At 40.6% G+C, this 16,751-nt stretch overlaps 1 protein-coding gene across 1 annotated transcript in view; it reads right to left on the reverse strand.

Moving 5' to 3' along the window:
• Window positions 1-4,817: 4,817 nt before the first annotated feature.
• The window catches only part of mafa (MAF bZIP transcription factor a), an 89,945-nt gene continuing 78,011 nt past the window's right edge, over window positions 4,818-16,751 (reverse strand). Inside the window, exon 3 of the mRNA XM_075462117.1 lies at window positions 4,818-15,364. The gene's annotated coding sequence lies outside the window, so the exon portion shown is untranslated. The remainder of the gene's footprint in view (window positions 15,365-16,751) is intronic.

Raw genomic sequence — 16,751 nt, forward strand, 5'->3', positions numbered from 1 at the left:
TGAATGACATGTCATTCTCTAATGCAATTAAATGCCTCCCCACCTCTCCAGCAGGTGAAGGTCAGGAGAGGGTCAGCAGCACGGCAGTTGATGACTTTTCCCTATTTTATCTCTTTCTTTCTTTGTGTCCTACTTAGAGCTTTCTATTAGCTATGAGAGGGAGACCGAGAATAGCTGGAAAAACTTAAAAGGCTTGAACGATACATGATGTGGCTGCACACAAACTGACGGAAACAAAAAGTAACTTAGCAGAACGATTTGAAGAAAGAAATCAAATTAACCTGACACTTCCTGTCATCATTTCTCCTTTGGTGATAGACACGTACCAAACCCGCGCTCAGGTTTTGGTTTCCTTCCTATCTTGATTTGATTGGTGGGAAAGTAGGTGAGCTTTTATGTGAAACATACCTCCTACATAACACTTAGGTTCTCTGTGCTAAACATGCAGTGACATTCTGTTGATATCATGTGAGAACTAGAGTGCAGATACCACTGGAGTTGATATGAGTTATCTCCATATGGCTGATTCACCTTTCAGGAACTGCTAAGTGTCACAACCCCATGATGTAGGTTTACGTGGTTTTGATAGACAGAAAATATGAACGATTTAAAGACTCACCTACGTATTTTGATCGTCGTGACTTGCATTTTTTTTTCTGGCTCCTTTACCATCCGAGTGTTTGACATTTACGCAGTGAGATAATGTGCCTCTTCTCCTCTCAGTGCCAGCTTTCCTTCCCTCTGATTTATCTTCAGTGGAACATAACAGAGCTGTTTGAAATGCGACAGTGCCAGGTAATCAGTGAGGTTATTACAGGATTTACAGAAGGCTAACAAAGCGTACCTACGGTCCACCAATTATTGCTGTAGTTAAGGTCAGTGCTGTGGATGAGCAAGCTGAGTGGATGGGGGTTTGAGGAGGCAAAGACAAGGTCAAAGCAGCTAGGATTTTCATTTAAAAACCAATGCAACAAATCATAACATTTTTCAGAGTATCCGCTGCAGGCTGGATGTAATTTTCTCTGCACATTCTGATTCTTTGTGATTTTTCTCTGTGATTTGCTCATACACGTTTCTGCCTACCATCGCCATCCATTCCTGTGCAATGTTTGTCGCCATACCTGCACACGTGTGTGTGTGACATATATGCCAGTATTTCAGATTTCAGTCCTTAGGGATTTAAATATCATTTTAATTAATCTGTTCACCTGAATTTAATGAGACATGTCCAGGGGTCTGCATGCATGTTTGAATATGTGCATGCATGTGTCCATATACGAATATGAATGAAGGTGTGTGTGCAGCTTGTGCTTCTGTATGTTCAAGTGTGCATGCCTGTGACTAATGAAGTTGCTTGCGGGATCTCAAATTGTCTTTTTCATCGAGTCCTTCCAGAAATTTGCATAATTATATTAACTGAATTTTAGCCAAAAAGACTGAGACAAGGAGACTTTATCTGTTCACCTTTTAAGTGTGAGTTGCTTCTGTTTTCCAAAAGGCCATCTAGAAATAAACCCCATTTGTTATTAATACAAATATGATCATATAATTAGTCTGTGATCAATAGAACATTGATTCCAATACAAACAAGGGATTAGAGTTCCCTGTGTTCTCTGGACAGTTCAGCAGACATGATGTGGACATGTTCGACAAGCTGACCAACAGGCCAGTGCAACCTTGACCGAGTTTACATCGATATGTGATTGAACAGAACACAGAGGTTATGGGAAAATGCAGAGTTAGTTGTTGCCAAAAGCAAATGTATTTTAACATCATGTCAATATACATTCAGAGTTTGGCATAATCATGTAACTTTTACTGATTGGCTGCCTTCTCATCACACACTCTTTGCAAAAGTGGTCATAACAGGTGAGTAGTGGAGGTTGCAGCTCAGATCAGTGCTTGTATCTGAAAATGATCGTGACTACAAAAATGCAACATTTTAAGATGTGCTTTGTGCTAATGCATAGTTGCAGATCACCACACCATCATTTTTTCACCATAGCATAATGCCAGAGTAACTCTTTTGTAGATACATGTAGCTGGTGTTTTTGAAAATAAAAAGTCATGAAGATAAGTGGTTACCATTTGAAATTTCATCAAGGGTTATGTGAAGCAATAACTTTAATGTGTATGCTGTTTCGTACAGTGTATATAGGTATATATAAAGTGTATTGATGTAAATAATGGGCTGAATTTCCTGTCCTATTTCCATGCCTGACATGCTTTTTCTGCGTGTGCCTCGCTGTTGTCAGAATGTGGTTGTCAGTGTGAGAGACGACAACCAACATGCGAGTGCGTATGCCAGACGTTACACAATAGGCCGACACAAAACGCTCCCTCCCTCTACCACAATTGCCTGTTTCTCTCTGTTCTGCTTTTGTTTTGTCCAGCCTCATTTGTGATGGTATTTATCTCAGTAAAGGATACAAAAAACCCCGCTCTTGTCTGAAAGAAGAGTCATTTACAATCGTTTACATTAACAAAAACTGTATTTTACCATTACAATAACTGCAGACAATGGAATATATCCCCCTCGTTCATTTTACGCAAAAAAAATGAACAGAGGTGCACACACTCCCATTGTTCTGGTTAAAATGTGCCATAGCAGAATAATCTCCCCCTCTGTTGGTATATTAGATAATGAGAAGATGCAGATAAGTTCCCCAATACAATCTACTCCCCGCTGGCTAATCCACATCGTTCGGTATTGTGAGGATCACAATGATGGTTTATCATTGCTCATTCAGAGCTCAACAATGATTTAAATGTTTGCAGTATAGGAAGAAACACACTGCTTCAGATCACTCATCCATTTAAGAGGATGCCAGTTCTGCTTAGTAGCGGCTGTCGGTTTGCTTGGATTGTTTTGTTTGTTGTTATTCTAAAAGCTCCACAGTTGATGCAGTTGAAAAGCTGCACGTTTGACCGAGAGAAAATACACCCAGGGCGGCGGATGTGCACCAGGTTTGCCCATGAAAAGACATTCGGGACACTTAATTATGCACATACAGATAATGTGGGTTTAAAGGGAAAGACTGAAAATGAATCGAGAGTGGAATTTCGCTGTGGCCACAGTAAATGTTCCCATTTCCTCAGGATCTTATAAAGGCGAGGGCATCCTTCTGTTTAGCTCATCTATCCCTCAGCTGCCTGTCAGGCACCTGCAGTGTCGAGTTTCACTGACACTGGCCCTTCATGAGAAGCAGAGTGACACCTTCGTGTTATAGGTAGTGCCCCTACCTCTCTCCATTTCTATGACTTGCTTTAATAAATTACAGTCCAATAAGAACTTTTATGATCTTGGCATATGTTGCCTTTTATAGGTGAAAATAATTGCGTTCCCGGATCCCCCTACCCGTTTTGAACATGAGAATGAGACTACCGGAGCCTACAAAATGAGATAGTTTCACAGTGTCTGCACAAGTCCTTCTCATTTGGGTCGCTGCCCCCTCCCCCTCCTTCTTTCTTGGTTTCCTGGCTTACCTTCACAACCAGCCCCCCCCCCCATTCTTCGCCACTCTCAACTCCACTCATGCCTAAAGAGGCCCGCGCTTGCATGCCAACAGGCACTCTTAAACCCACAGCCCCATCCCCCATTTGACTTCACTCACTCACTGTCACACACACACACACACACACACACACACACACACACACACACACACACACACACAAGGAGTCTTGTTTTTGAGTTCCCACTGAAGTGTGACAGAAGCCACTTGACAGGTGACACACACACTTGATGTTATCGGGTCAGGGCCAGAGACTCAGTCTCTTGAGTGATGAGAGACTGTCACTCGCATTGTTTATCTTTGCTGCTAGAAGGGCGGGAAAAAAACGACAGAGAGAAAGCCTGCACTTCTTTCTGTCTTTGCCATATATCACTCAAGACGAAAGGGGAGCTAAGACAGAGCAATGCTTGCTGCAGAAGACAGAGACTACATGTGGAATTTGTGGCCACAACCACTGACTCAAATAACTCAACATTCTCATGGTATACATGAGAATATGGTCAATTATATGGGTGCCTGCTAAAGTGTCACAGCAAACAAAGACTTACAGGGGCCTGAAATAGAAGTGCTCCTCAGTCATTTAGAGAAATGCGCTGGAGTCGGCTCACAAATTGATGTGGCTTTCTTATCGGCATTGTCAATTGATTACACCTCGGGCGATAATGAAATAACTAATTGAATGTGTCCTCTTGTAAACAATTTGTTGAAATGTGCAAAACACAAACTCGCCTCACTCTGTGCAAGTGGCTTTAATTAATTTCCGTCTGATTCTGATAACCTTCACAGATCTATTAGTCATGCCTTTGGTGGTGGAAGAGGATGGTGTTTGTAAAAAAAAGTCCCTGACATCACAAATTTTATCTGAGTAATAATATGTATTGTGTTATAGTTGGTGGTTTCGTCACAAAAGTCGTCTACAATGACCAATGCTGGTCTTGTTTATCAGGGCTGGGGCAAAGGGAAACTTAACCTTTCTGCTCTATTGTACATGTAGTAGCTGGGAGTCAAAGGTCATTTTGTGTGAGACTTCACTTTGTATGTCATTGAGAATATAGTGAGTAAAAATAAATAGCCAGGCTTCCGGCTCCATTACCGAAAAGAGCAGCTTATCTGGACACAAGTCTTCCGAAACATACTTTAAAACTAAACCCTTTCATTCTCTTGCCATCAGTGATTCTATCCTTTAGGTCTGGATTATATCATCATATTCACAAGGTGAAGACATAGTTCAGAAACTGACACAACTTGACATGATTTCTTGTTACAATATTTATTTATTAAATTTAAAATATCTTTAGCACAGGTTAAAAATTAGACACTTCCATCTACCATGAGCGCCTTGGGATTTAACACGGTTCTAACATGGTTGAAAATAAACACTCTTAGAAATAAACAAACAACAAAAAAAACAAACAAAAGTATTCTCATTTCCTCCATTGCTGCATCCATAAAATGTCACATTAGAGCTGCTAGGGCAGAGGCAAATTTGGCATTTAGATTATTTTTTTTTTCCTTGGATATTGTATTAGAAATGCAGAAAAAAAAAAAGAAAAACTGTTAAACATTTCTGAAATCCCTTTCCCTTGCAAGTCATGGTTTGGAAACTTTTGAATGAGTCAAAATTTTTCTCCAGCTTTCGTAGTATGCATTCATCTATCAGAAACAAATGTGTGCCCTTTTAAAAGGGCGCACGTTAAAGCTGGTGATGCAACTTTTTTTGGTGAGATAACTTAAGTGGCAGCCCAGTTTTGACCACTTTTTTCGCTAAATGGTTTTGCCACAACATTTTATTGGTTGTGTTTCACACTCAGCATGTGTAATTATCATTAAGTGTATGCATGTGAGCGTGCAGTGGCAATGAAAAAGCAGCAAACAGTACAGTTAGACCGCCAGCCTTCTCCTCATCTTCTTATTCCCCCACCCCGACTTTTCCACAGACCTGTGATTAATGGTCATGTTTTGCCTCAGCCCTACCTTATGGAACATAAGAAAGATAACAAGTAACATGAGCAGAGCACTGTAGTAAATGACAGGCCAATGCATTAGTTATCAGTAAGAAAACATGAAGAGCAAAGACTTTTCTTTTCTGTTTTTGAATTTGTTTACAAATCAAATCTTTGCCTCACAATTTATTACATTTTTCGATGTTTTTTCTTTTTTTTTGTTCTTTTTTTTCTTTTTTTAATTTTTCTGTCTTTACATGCCATATGAGAAGTCTGGATTACAAAAGTACCTGAACAAATTGCTTGTATATTAGCATGCATAGCTGTTTGGTATTTACATGCTATTTACAGGCTTGAACTAGGAAGAGAAGGATCTACAACACATTTTCTTTCATGTGTTTCATTTACATTTCTGGGATGGAGAACAAAAAGCAGCCGCATTACGGATTCTCAGAGTACGCAGAACATGCACATAGAATGTTTGCTTGACTGAACAAAGTCTGTTGTTTCATCCCCTATCACTGAAAAAGGAATAGTTCAATTCTGTAACAGGCTAGGCCTCTGACCAGCACAGCCGCATTGCATAACACGGATCTATTTTTTTCCCTTTGTCTGTATTGCACACCAGTCTCTGAGCACAGGGGGGGTTTGGAAAGGTTAATTTACGATGTTAACCGTGCCGTGAAGGGAAAAGCAAATAGGAAAGAGCATGCACAGCACCAGAGAAGGACATTAAGCTGTGGCTACATCTTTCTCTTTTCTTCTCCCTCTATCTGTCCAGTGACAACAGTAGGACCCCCCTGTTGTGTACAAAGACACGGGGCTATCACCATCCATCATTGCAGACATGCTGAGAGGATCTTACACCAATGATCAGGTTGTAAGCAGGCACATTGACACTTTCATTTTTTATGCATTATGCCTTTCATACCCACAGCAAAATGACCATATCAGAATAACGCACGTGCATGGAAATAAAGAAAACACCTGCTGGACATTTTAGCTGATAAAGTCAGTGTAACACAAAGGAGGAAATGGTAAAAGAAGATCCTGTTACTTACAGTATACAACAGTGCAAACAGAATAACTCCAAAATATTACATTACATTGTATTTATAAGGATGTTTCATGAGTTTTTTTTTTTTTTTTTAAAGAATGGAAGACATGGATATATTTCGACTGCCAACAGTATATGTAATTCAGGGGGCAGGTATCCTGCTCATGGGATGTTGCAAGCAGTAAAGATATTGCTCATTTAACGAAAAGAATATCAGCATCACATCCTCAATTGTCCTCACCACTACAAGTCCTTTGTCCACCTTTGGCTCATTTACAGTCAACCTCTAATATAGGCAATCAGCAGCACCATGCCCTCACTGGGGGTCCATAAACACTTGATTTCACAGAACTGCCTTTGATAAAGGAGGGAGGTGACTGCCAGAGCATGTTAATGTGCTTTCCCATAAAGCTTATCTCTGACTGGGGTCAGGAAAGGCCAAGTGGCAAGGGGCTGATCACCATAGCAATAAGACCCTAGAAGCGGTTACTGCGGCTTACGACCCCTCTGACAATAACACAGCCAACCACGGTCTACATTTTGATAATCTAACCCCTCATTCAGGCCCATGTGGGAAATAATGTGGACATTTACTGCAGAACAATTGAAATGAGGGGTGAGCACAAATTAACCTCTGGTAAGAGTAAAGGGTCTCATTGTGATAGGAATCATAAACTTTTAATTGTTCACAGGCAGCAGTATTTTAAAAGCATGTAAAAACACAATGATGATCTGACCCTGGCTACGGGTGCGCACCCACAGTTGAAACAGTTACAAAAAAAAACTTAAAACCCTTTATCGTTCAAACCCAACACATTTCTTAAAATGTATTTTTCATATTTGCCCATTGATCCGCACTTTTATGTTTTTCTCCATTTTTGTCAGGTATGTGTGATGATACTGTATATTTCAGTGAACAAAAAGATGGGAGCTTTAAACATCACTTTGATAGCATATGGTTACCCCCTGCAGTCTCCCACTCTCTGCTCTCTAGGGGGCCCAGAAGGAATGTGTTCATAACTTTCTGGACTCCGCAAACTTTTAACTTCTCTCAGACTGAAGGATTACACCCCGTTCACAGCAGGGAGAACAGCATGCATCCAAGAAAGAACTTTAGCCGTGGTAATCTCCCTTTTAACACCCGAAAGACGAACCCGAATGTCTCTACAAAACATGCCTAGGCTGAGGTGGAAGAGAAAGAGTAAATTAAATCAGTGCTGCTACCTTTTTTATTCATCCCATGTATTTGTCCCTCAGGTAGTGTACACAGTTCACAATCTGCTAAATGCATGATCACAGTAAGCTTGTCACAGATACCTGTAAGTCCATTCTTTGTTTTCCATGTGCATTAGCTACATCAATTGTGTTTCAGAGCAGGCAAATTAGAATCTAGTTAAGCTGCTTTTCTTGCCGTTAGAGTTCTTTCTGCTTCCTGGCTCAGGTGCAGGAGACTAAATCAAGCTGTCAGAAACCAGACTGCACCGTTAAACGGTGCAGTCTGAAATGCCACCTGTCCACAGCTTCTGGCAATTTATTACTTCCCTATTCATTTGTCTCTGGAGTAGCAAATAGAGCATTAGAAGTCCCTACACATTTAAACATTGATATAGAGCGTGTATGTACAGCTTTGAGTGACTTCACGACAGTTAAGAGTTGTGATTACCTACATTCCCTAATCAAAAGTTAAATATTTGGTTGACAGCATTTGTCAGTGGTATCACACTGAGGTCAGCTCAGAGCATTTCTTTCAATTTATAGGCATTTTGGTTAATCCGATTCTCTCCACTCATGCTCCCACCCCAATCTTCTTGGGAACCCATCTTATCTCAGCAAGGGTCTTGGTGGCTAACTGCCCACATAGAGCTCAGGCTTATGTGCAGGGCAGAATGAGGTGGGACAACAGCTTTAAAAGCTCTATTATTCATCCCTGTCATTAGCTCTGTGACATAAGGCGGTTTGCTCTGTCTTTGCTGCGGTCTGGCTATTACAACAGGCCTCATCCCCACTATCTCTACATCAAGATCCATGCCACTTTAAATGTGTCTTTTGAAGCTCTTTTAGCTTAAGTACCCGAATGAGTTAGATTTCTCTGAGTAATGTGGCGACACACCCACACTATGTTGAGCTCGCATTAGTGAATGATTTCTTTTCCAAGTCTCACGTCAGCCTGGAGGTGTGGATTAGAGCAGAGCAGTTCACACTGTAATCTTTTCACCTTTGACCCCACACCCACCACCCCAGCCTTGTGTAGCTCGAGGTCACTGCTAATCATGACACTCAAAAAGAAATAAATACTCAGTCATTGAGCGTGACTGTGTGTCTGAGGGCTTGCATATACGAGTGAAAAAAAACAGTTTGAATGTGTATGTTCCTGTATGTTTTCAAATATTGTATAAATTAATTGTGATGAGCTGCTGTGAAGTCCCTTTTTGTCCCTAGTTACATAATCCTTCTTCAATATGTTTTAACAATATTTGAATTGGTCCTTAGCACAGACAATGCTTGTCATGTTAAAATCTTACAGCAATTCATAAAACTCTCATAAAACATGATTTATTGATTGTCTAACCGTATAGTATATTAAGGATGGACATAGTCATTCAGTGTCAGAAGTAAAAAGTACCACTACATGCAGTAGCAGTGATGGCTGCTAGGCACTGTATGTCTCTGGCTTCAATTGATACTAATTTAAAAGATATGGGAAAAAGAATGGCAATTTCAGTACTAGTACTCTAGCAAACAGTAAAAAAGAGAGAATAAACCATCATCACTGTTCCATTTAGATATGCTCCTGAGCGGCAAAACATTTGACATGGCTGCCACTGCCAGTTGTATGATCAGGAGTGCAACAAGTAAGTATCACCTCAAAATAAAGGTTGTTGGTCTCGAAACAGGGATCCATGTGTCTTATGAGAGAATCAGTGGACCATGGACATGACTGTCTGGCCAAAATTCGGGGTTTCCTAATTTCTCTGTTTTCCTCATTTCTACACTGGGAAAATGAACAAAGCCATCCCTGAAAGCCCGTAAATGTCTGCATACCTGGTTGCACTTAAAAAGTGGGATTTGTACTGGATATGAAGGCAAACAAAGAGCCCGATGGATGCCCTGGTTGTGTACAGGCTGGTTCGTACTAACGGTTTGTATTTTCAGTGAGCCAGCAGCGCTGATTTTTGACTAACACTGTCACGTGGTAGCGTCATCTGGGTTGTGCAGGTCAAATCAAGGTAAAGAGTGAATTGCACAAAGGATCGTCCCTAATTAAGGTGCGTTTTCTGTGGGGTTTTTTTGAGTCTCGACAATGCAAAAACAAATCAAATGCAAGATCTGCTACTCTTGTCATTCTGTCATTGGATTACATGCTTTTGTAATGCAATGTAAATGTAACTGTATCTGAAAATAGTTTTCTGAACCTTCCCTGGTTAAGGATAGCCTACTGTGGTCCTCATTGCCAGTTTGCCTAATCAGAGTTTGAGCCAACAAAATCTCTCTACCCTATTTACTCTATACATGTAAATTCAACATTATCCTGGTATTGAAATGATTCATTTGCATTAAATTTGCATGCTGACTTCAGTTGCCAACTGGTATTGAGCACCTGCTGTTAGAAAGAGATGTGGGTTGGCTGAATACCAGTGACATGCTGCTGTAGAATCGGAGACTTTTTGATGATGGCGCTGTTGATTTTGTATCTGTTCTCTATACAGGAGCCTTTAACCATATCTTAAGTGAGACATCAATGAGGCAGATACTTGCCTGGAGTTTTAAGTGTCTTCCAAATTGTTTTTCTCCCCAGTGTTCTGCTTCCATGTTTACTCTGTCTCCTGGCCCCAGTGTGTGTCAGCCTCAGTGGTCCACAGACACACAAAGTGCACACAAGTTAGCCATTAATGACACTAATGAAGTGTTTTGTTGTGCAGACATGGACTTATTAACCAGTTGAGAGACTGAACTAGATGATAATCAAATAAAGTGGAGATACTGTAAGTTAATAAGCTGTGAGCTTATAGAGTAAGCTATTCACGAATTATCCTGACTGACATGGCACTTGATTGTTGCTACTTGTTGAGACGCACAAGCCCACTTCTTTGAGCGCGGTTAAGTTTAGATCCATCTCTATTAGCTGCTCGGTTTATCAATTTGTTTGTGAAACTATAGATATTAATAGATTTCTCTAAGGTGGCACCACGAAATACTGTCTTTCTGCCTCTACATTGTTCTTTACTCGCTCTTGTTTATGAATTATAGCTGACATGGGTGAAGTAAATCAAATAGCCCAATGTCACTCAGCCCTCTCTTTGCTTAATCCAAAAACAGGATTGTGGAGCTGCTTTACCCTGACACCCCACTGACTACAGAGATGGATTTGCTGAAGCAGATTATATCTGTCCAGAACAGAAGGGAGATGGGAAAGCGGTGAAATGAAATTAAGATGTTTCAGGTGAAGACATAAATGTGGTACTAGAGGAAAGCTATGGTAATAAAAAAAGGGAGAAACCCATTGTCTAGGAAAATGTGGATAAATGGGGCAAGGAGCAAGCGGGGAAAACGGAAGACTGATTAAGTGCGGCCTGAGTAGGGAGGGAGAGGAGAGAAAGGCAGCGGACAAGGCTCAGTAGGGGGTAAATCTGAATCAGTATGGCTCTATATTTCTCATTTCCCTGCCCCCCCCCACGCCTCTCACATATCCATCATGTTAATATACATACAGCGTGGCCCTCTGGGCAATATATCTTTGACCCGTGATTACGCTAACAGCTTATTGTTTGCACACCGAACAATCCCATTATGTCGGCGATCTGTTTACATACAGCCTTGGTATTTAGATTAGTGTGGTCTGCGTGTATGTGTGTATCACAAGGAAAGACCAGGGATGTCCTATGTGTTTGTGTGCACCGACGGCTGTTTTGCATGTAAACACGTGTTCTGATCCCAGTCAGGATTATTACTAGATAAAAAGCTTGATTTCTGTCTGACTGTGAGGGCTGAGCTACTTCGTGCTGTACTTCAGTGCTGCACTCAAACAACATAGAAAAGCAAATCAACCCATAATACATTGCTACATCTGTGAGGATACGGGGCTTTGTTTCACTTCTAAGAGAGTGGAAAGTCTTGAGTCTCAAGGTAGCATTCGCTCGGTGTCTTGTTTATACATCTCCCATTTGAGTGACATCTTCATCCTTTCTGTTTCTTAAATCTTCTTTGACTAATCACTGTTAAGTCCTAAGTCCAAATTTTAAGTTTGTTTACGTGTTGACTCTAAATACCTTCTCGTGATTCAGTGTGCAAAATTTGATTTAAGAAGATTTTCTCATTGGCTGTACAGTCGGGTATCCAAAGCAGGTACCGCATGTATTCTGCCAGAAAATCTTTCAGAATTTGTGCACACAACAGATTTTAATCAGTCTTTAATCATTTTTTGTCTTAGAAGAGAGACATTTGTTTCTCAATACTCAACATCATTTTTCATACGGTGAAGTTGTTCTGCAGCTGTATCCAGAAAGAGTACAGATGCAGTGGGCAGGCATTTAAGTATCACAGAAGGTAACAGGTATTTAACCACAAGGCTGAACATCTGGTCGAGCTGAGGGCTCTGCTCATTAAAACAAAGTTAACCTTAGACAGGACGTGAGGTCATGACAGACCTGAGAGCTGCTTGAGGGTGAAACAGTTTGAGTTCAAGGAGTTATTGAGCTCTCCAAAGAGACCAGAAGAGAAAATATCATGTAGGTCGTCTGACCAGTAAAATACTTTAACATAGGCTTTGTAAATTTTGCTCAAAAGTAGTCTCCTTTTCACTCCATCCTTTCTGCCAAGCCTTGCCTCCTCCCTCCCACTGCTCTCCTCTGCTCTGCTCTTGGATTTCTCTGTCAGTGCGTAGACTCATTGAGATGTGCAAATCCCTTTGACACGGGATGAATGGACAGTTGCTGGCAGGACGCCCCATGCCACTTTGTGTGCTGCCACTTAATTGGAACGCCCCAGTTTTCCTTCCCTTTTCTCTTCTCCTCATTCTTGCTGTGGCCAGGTTCAGTCTGACGGGAGGGTGTGGGTCCCTTCAAAGTAGTGATGCTCCGATCAGCATTTTTTGGACCGATCACCGATCACCAAAATCATGATCTGCCCGATTGCCGATCACTGCCGATCAAGGAAGGAATCTGACATTTCCATGCCTTTCATCTCGCAGAGAGTGCACCATTTATAGAAATTAAACCGCCAGAGATAGCTGGGGACATGTAAAACATGAATCTGGTGGAGTTTGCAGAAAACAATTGTTTTTTTTATTTTCTATTAATATTTTAATCTGCCCATATACACCATTTATTGGGTATGATTTCAACATCAGATTATTAAACAATGATGCAGTGAAATGACTTGAAAATCACCACAGAGGTAGCTGGGGACATGTAGAACATGAATCTGGTGGAGTCGGCAGAGAACATTTTGATTTGGTTCTAAATGAAGTTTTCAAATCTGACTGTGCAGAAATGAGTTTGATTCTGTATATGCTTCAATAATTTTGTTCTATCATTTTGTTTTAATCATTAAAAAGAATGTAGTAAAAAAAAAAAACAAGTGATGACAGGTGTATGTATTCCAACAAATGAAAAATCAACTTCGATATAGATTTCTGAGTTTACGGGGTGCACTTGAATGCACCATTAATCCGCTCACACGCTTTACCGTACACCGCGATGTAAACGGGCACTCGATTTTCAAGTGTAGCTAGCGCGACCGTGCCTCTCCGAAGCGCAGATGGCGTGACCGCAGTAAGTTTGACATCTTTCTGACACACTTTGAAGAAATTCCAGACAGGAGAGGTCATGTTGTCGAGATGCACTGTAGAGGTTTTGCCTGTTCGGTTCTGTACACACGTCACGTACCACATTAGAAAGTGGTCGCTAGTAATTTACGTCAAAAAAAAAAAAAAAAGCTAGTAATTTACGTCACGTGATCGGTTTTTTGATCGGCATATTTTTCAGATCGCCGATCAGGCTATTTTTGGGCATTATCGGCCGATCATGATCGACAGCCGATCGATCGGAGCATCACTACTTCAAAGTCTTTAAACCCTGTAAGCACAGCTGTTTGGCCGAAGACGACCTTTTACAACGAGGGAAATCAACCTGTTTCTATCAAGCCACGGTTACATTTTTAGAAATCAAAGTATGGAAATGTGAAGCGGATAAGGAGCTTGCTTTAGTTTTGAGAGTCAGTCAAATCACTACCTGTATGTCCTCATCTATGAATAGTTGCCATGTTCCACCTACAAGTTTAACATGCAGAGTGTAGCATCTGAGACTATACATACTGGTCATACTGTACATATATACAGCAACAAGCAGAGAGCGTATTTGTTTCAAAATGAGCATTTCTTATGTTTTACCCATTACCATGTAGCTTTCAATGCTGAACTCTCCTCATGAGGCGTGGAAGGGACATGCAGCAGAAAAGTGGACCGTGGGGATAATAGAGGGAGTCACTGATAAGACACTGTCTCAATGCACAGTGCACGCTGAGAGGTAGAGGATGCGCGGTGGTGGAGATGAGGTGTTCGACAAGCTAGTATTTTCCCCGTTGTCCATGCAAAGGTTTTCTGTCTTCACCAGTCCGGGGCCAACCTTTGAAATCGTCTGTTCATTGGCTGGGCCTGTTATCTGTCCGTCCATTTGGTTATTTTTAAAGTCCATGGAAGACGGTCATCATGTCTACATTGCAGTCAATGAGGTGGAGTTCTTCTTTTTTTTCCCCCATGTGTACCAACAACAGCTTTGCTACAGCAGCTAATATGTCTGCATTGAGAGGGTTGGGGTTGTTATTGCAACGGGAAAGACCTGTAATACTGGAAGAATTGTTTAAATAGTGATGTGAAATCATATATAGAATGTTAAAAGTATTTCTTGAGGGTGCTATTTCAAGCTCATGGCTTGTCTGCTTTTCCTGCTCAGTTTGACTGTTCTCAAATAGAACTGAGTGAGAGAAAACAAAGGAATTGCTGTCTTGCCACCCTATCAGGTGGTAAAATAATTAGATCTATAGCTAATGCCTTTATGCATCTATTCAAACACACAGGGGAAATGTCCAGACACCTATGCCTATATCTTTAACTATCATAAAACAAATTAAGAATTTTAAACTTTTCAAAGGTTGCCTGGAATATTAACGTATTGAGATTTGTGGTCTTACAGGGTGGTAAATATACGCTATAGTCTGGTCCATGCTGTTGCCTTCATTCACATATTTACATGAACTAATGTGGATACTGGAGAGGAAGACCAGGCTGTTACATAAAGAGAATAAGAAGTGTAAGAAGTACAATTTTTACAGTTGAAATAACTCCATAGCTACAGAAATGGTCTTTGAAATGATCATTTTATGGGTCCTGAATATTTAAGAATACTGACATGTAAAATACTGAACCATGACTTTTTTATCCACGGAAACGAGGGTTTATGAATTTTGGTGATAGCAACTTGGTATGTTTCCATATTAGGAATAAGAATAGGGCATTATAATGATCTATTTACAGAAGCATGCATAATTGATCTTCCCGCCAAAGACAAAATAGTCTCTCCAATGTGTCTATCTGGTATTGTCAATCATCTCGTGAATAAGAGTCTTTTTTTTTTCTTCTTTTTTTCTCATGTTTTGTAGAAAAAAGCTGGAGGTAAAGTACCAAGGAAGGAAACTGGAGTAATAAGAGGCTTTCAGGAATTTCACTGTGGGGATTTTGAGGGATTCTAGCGGATCTTGTCTGTTGTTCTTCATTTTGAATGTTGTGCTTTGTAGGTATCTTGGTTCAACTGGTCGGCCGCTCTGATGTCACCGCTGCTCAGTCGGTAGCTTATCTGTTAAACAAAAAGTAAAAGAGAAGGAAGAGAATAGGAGGGGGAGGGACAAGGAAGGAGAAATAGTCATTAAAGTGTGACTCAGACCACAACTCTCTCATGCACTTTAATACCGTCCTTCCATGTGTACATATATGTACACACTCATGAAATGATCCGTGAGACTGTGGGTGAGGACTACATTGTGAGCTATGCAGGACCCTTGTCTAAACTCTGTGTCCTTGTCCAGGGTTTATGGTGACACACAGTGAGTCACATTCCGTATATTTGGAGAGTGGGGTGGGATCTGCTGTCACGGGTGCCAGTTTAAAAACAAAGACAGAGTGACCACCCTGTGAGTGTACACGGCAAGCCTACTTGGCAGAGATTCAGACTGACAGTAGAGTCAGCATGGGGGGTGACTCTATAATCAGCTTCAATTAAGGCCAAGGGGAGATGAGCAAATTCACAACCAGCACGTCTACTTCATGTCTTCTCCATGTTATTCAATCTGTTTGTGGTAGAACCATTATAACACAAAAATACTGCTCTTTATTCTGTTTCATGTCTGGAACCACACAAAGTTTGGTGAGACCCATCGTGCACTATGTGAGAATGAATAATGTTGCAAGGAGGAGCGCTTTGTGGGTGGGCCATTAGACACAAAGACTACTGTGGAATTCAGCTTCTATCTACTGGAGATCCAATTACATGACCCAACTTTAAAGGTGCTGCCTGTACCCATTATAAATCACCATAAACAAAGGAACTATTGACATTGCATTGCATGCTGTTACAACACCTCACATTTCTGCAAAACATTACGGTTTACACTTGTATATTATGCATGTTGTATACATGCATAATATACCCATACATTTTGTTTTTTGGCAATTGATTTCTTTTATTTGATAATTTCTTATGTTTAGTTGTTCCACGCACTTAACATTACTGTTTTCACATGAATTAAGCAGAAGATTTGTATATGCCTGTATACAGCTGTTTCTTATTTAGCTGTTTCTGTATTTGTTGTCATACATTAGGGTTGAGTTATTGGTCTCTTGTAAGGATTATTTGGTTGATTTTTTTTTTTCCCCCCATTTTACTTTAAAAGTATTCCTTCTTGAGAAGGAACTGTACCCTTGCTGTACAGTACAATTCAAAGCGTACACTAATAAGAATTGAATGACTTGCTGCTACCTGTTCTGTTTTGCCTTTGTGTGCTCTGTCAGTGTCCTTTTTCTGAATCACAAATCCATTTATCACTGCATGAGAATATGAATTTGTGGCATAAGAACATGTGAAAAAAATCAATTACTCGCATCCCCCACTTAATGCAAGTGCAACCTGATCTCATGAGACTGTGAAATTGGTACATTGGTCCACACTACAAAACATTGTAGTTTCA

The sequence above is a fragment of the Odontesthes bonariensis genome, chromosome 1 (assembly GCF_027942865.1).
Source record: "Odontesthes bonariensis isolate fOdoBon6 chromosome 1, fOdoBon6.hap1, whole genome shotgun sequence".
In the NCBI taxonomy this organism is placed as follows: Eukaryota; Metazoa; Chordata; class Actinopteri; order Atheriniformes; family Atherinopsidae; genus Odontesthes; species Odontesthes bonariensis.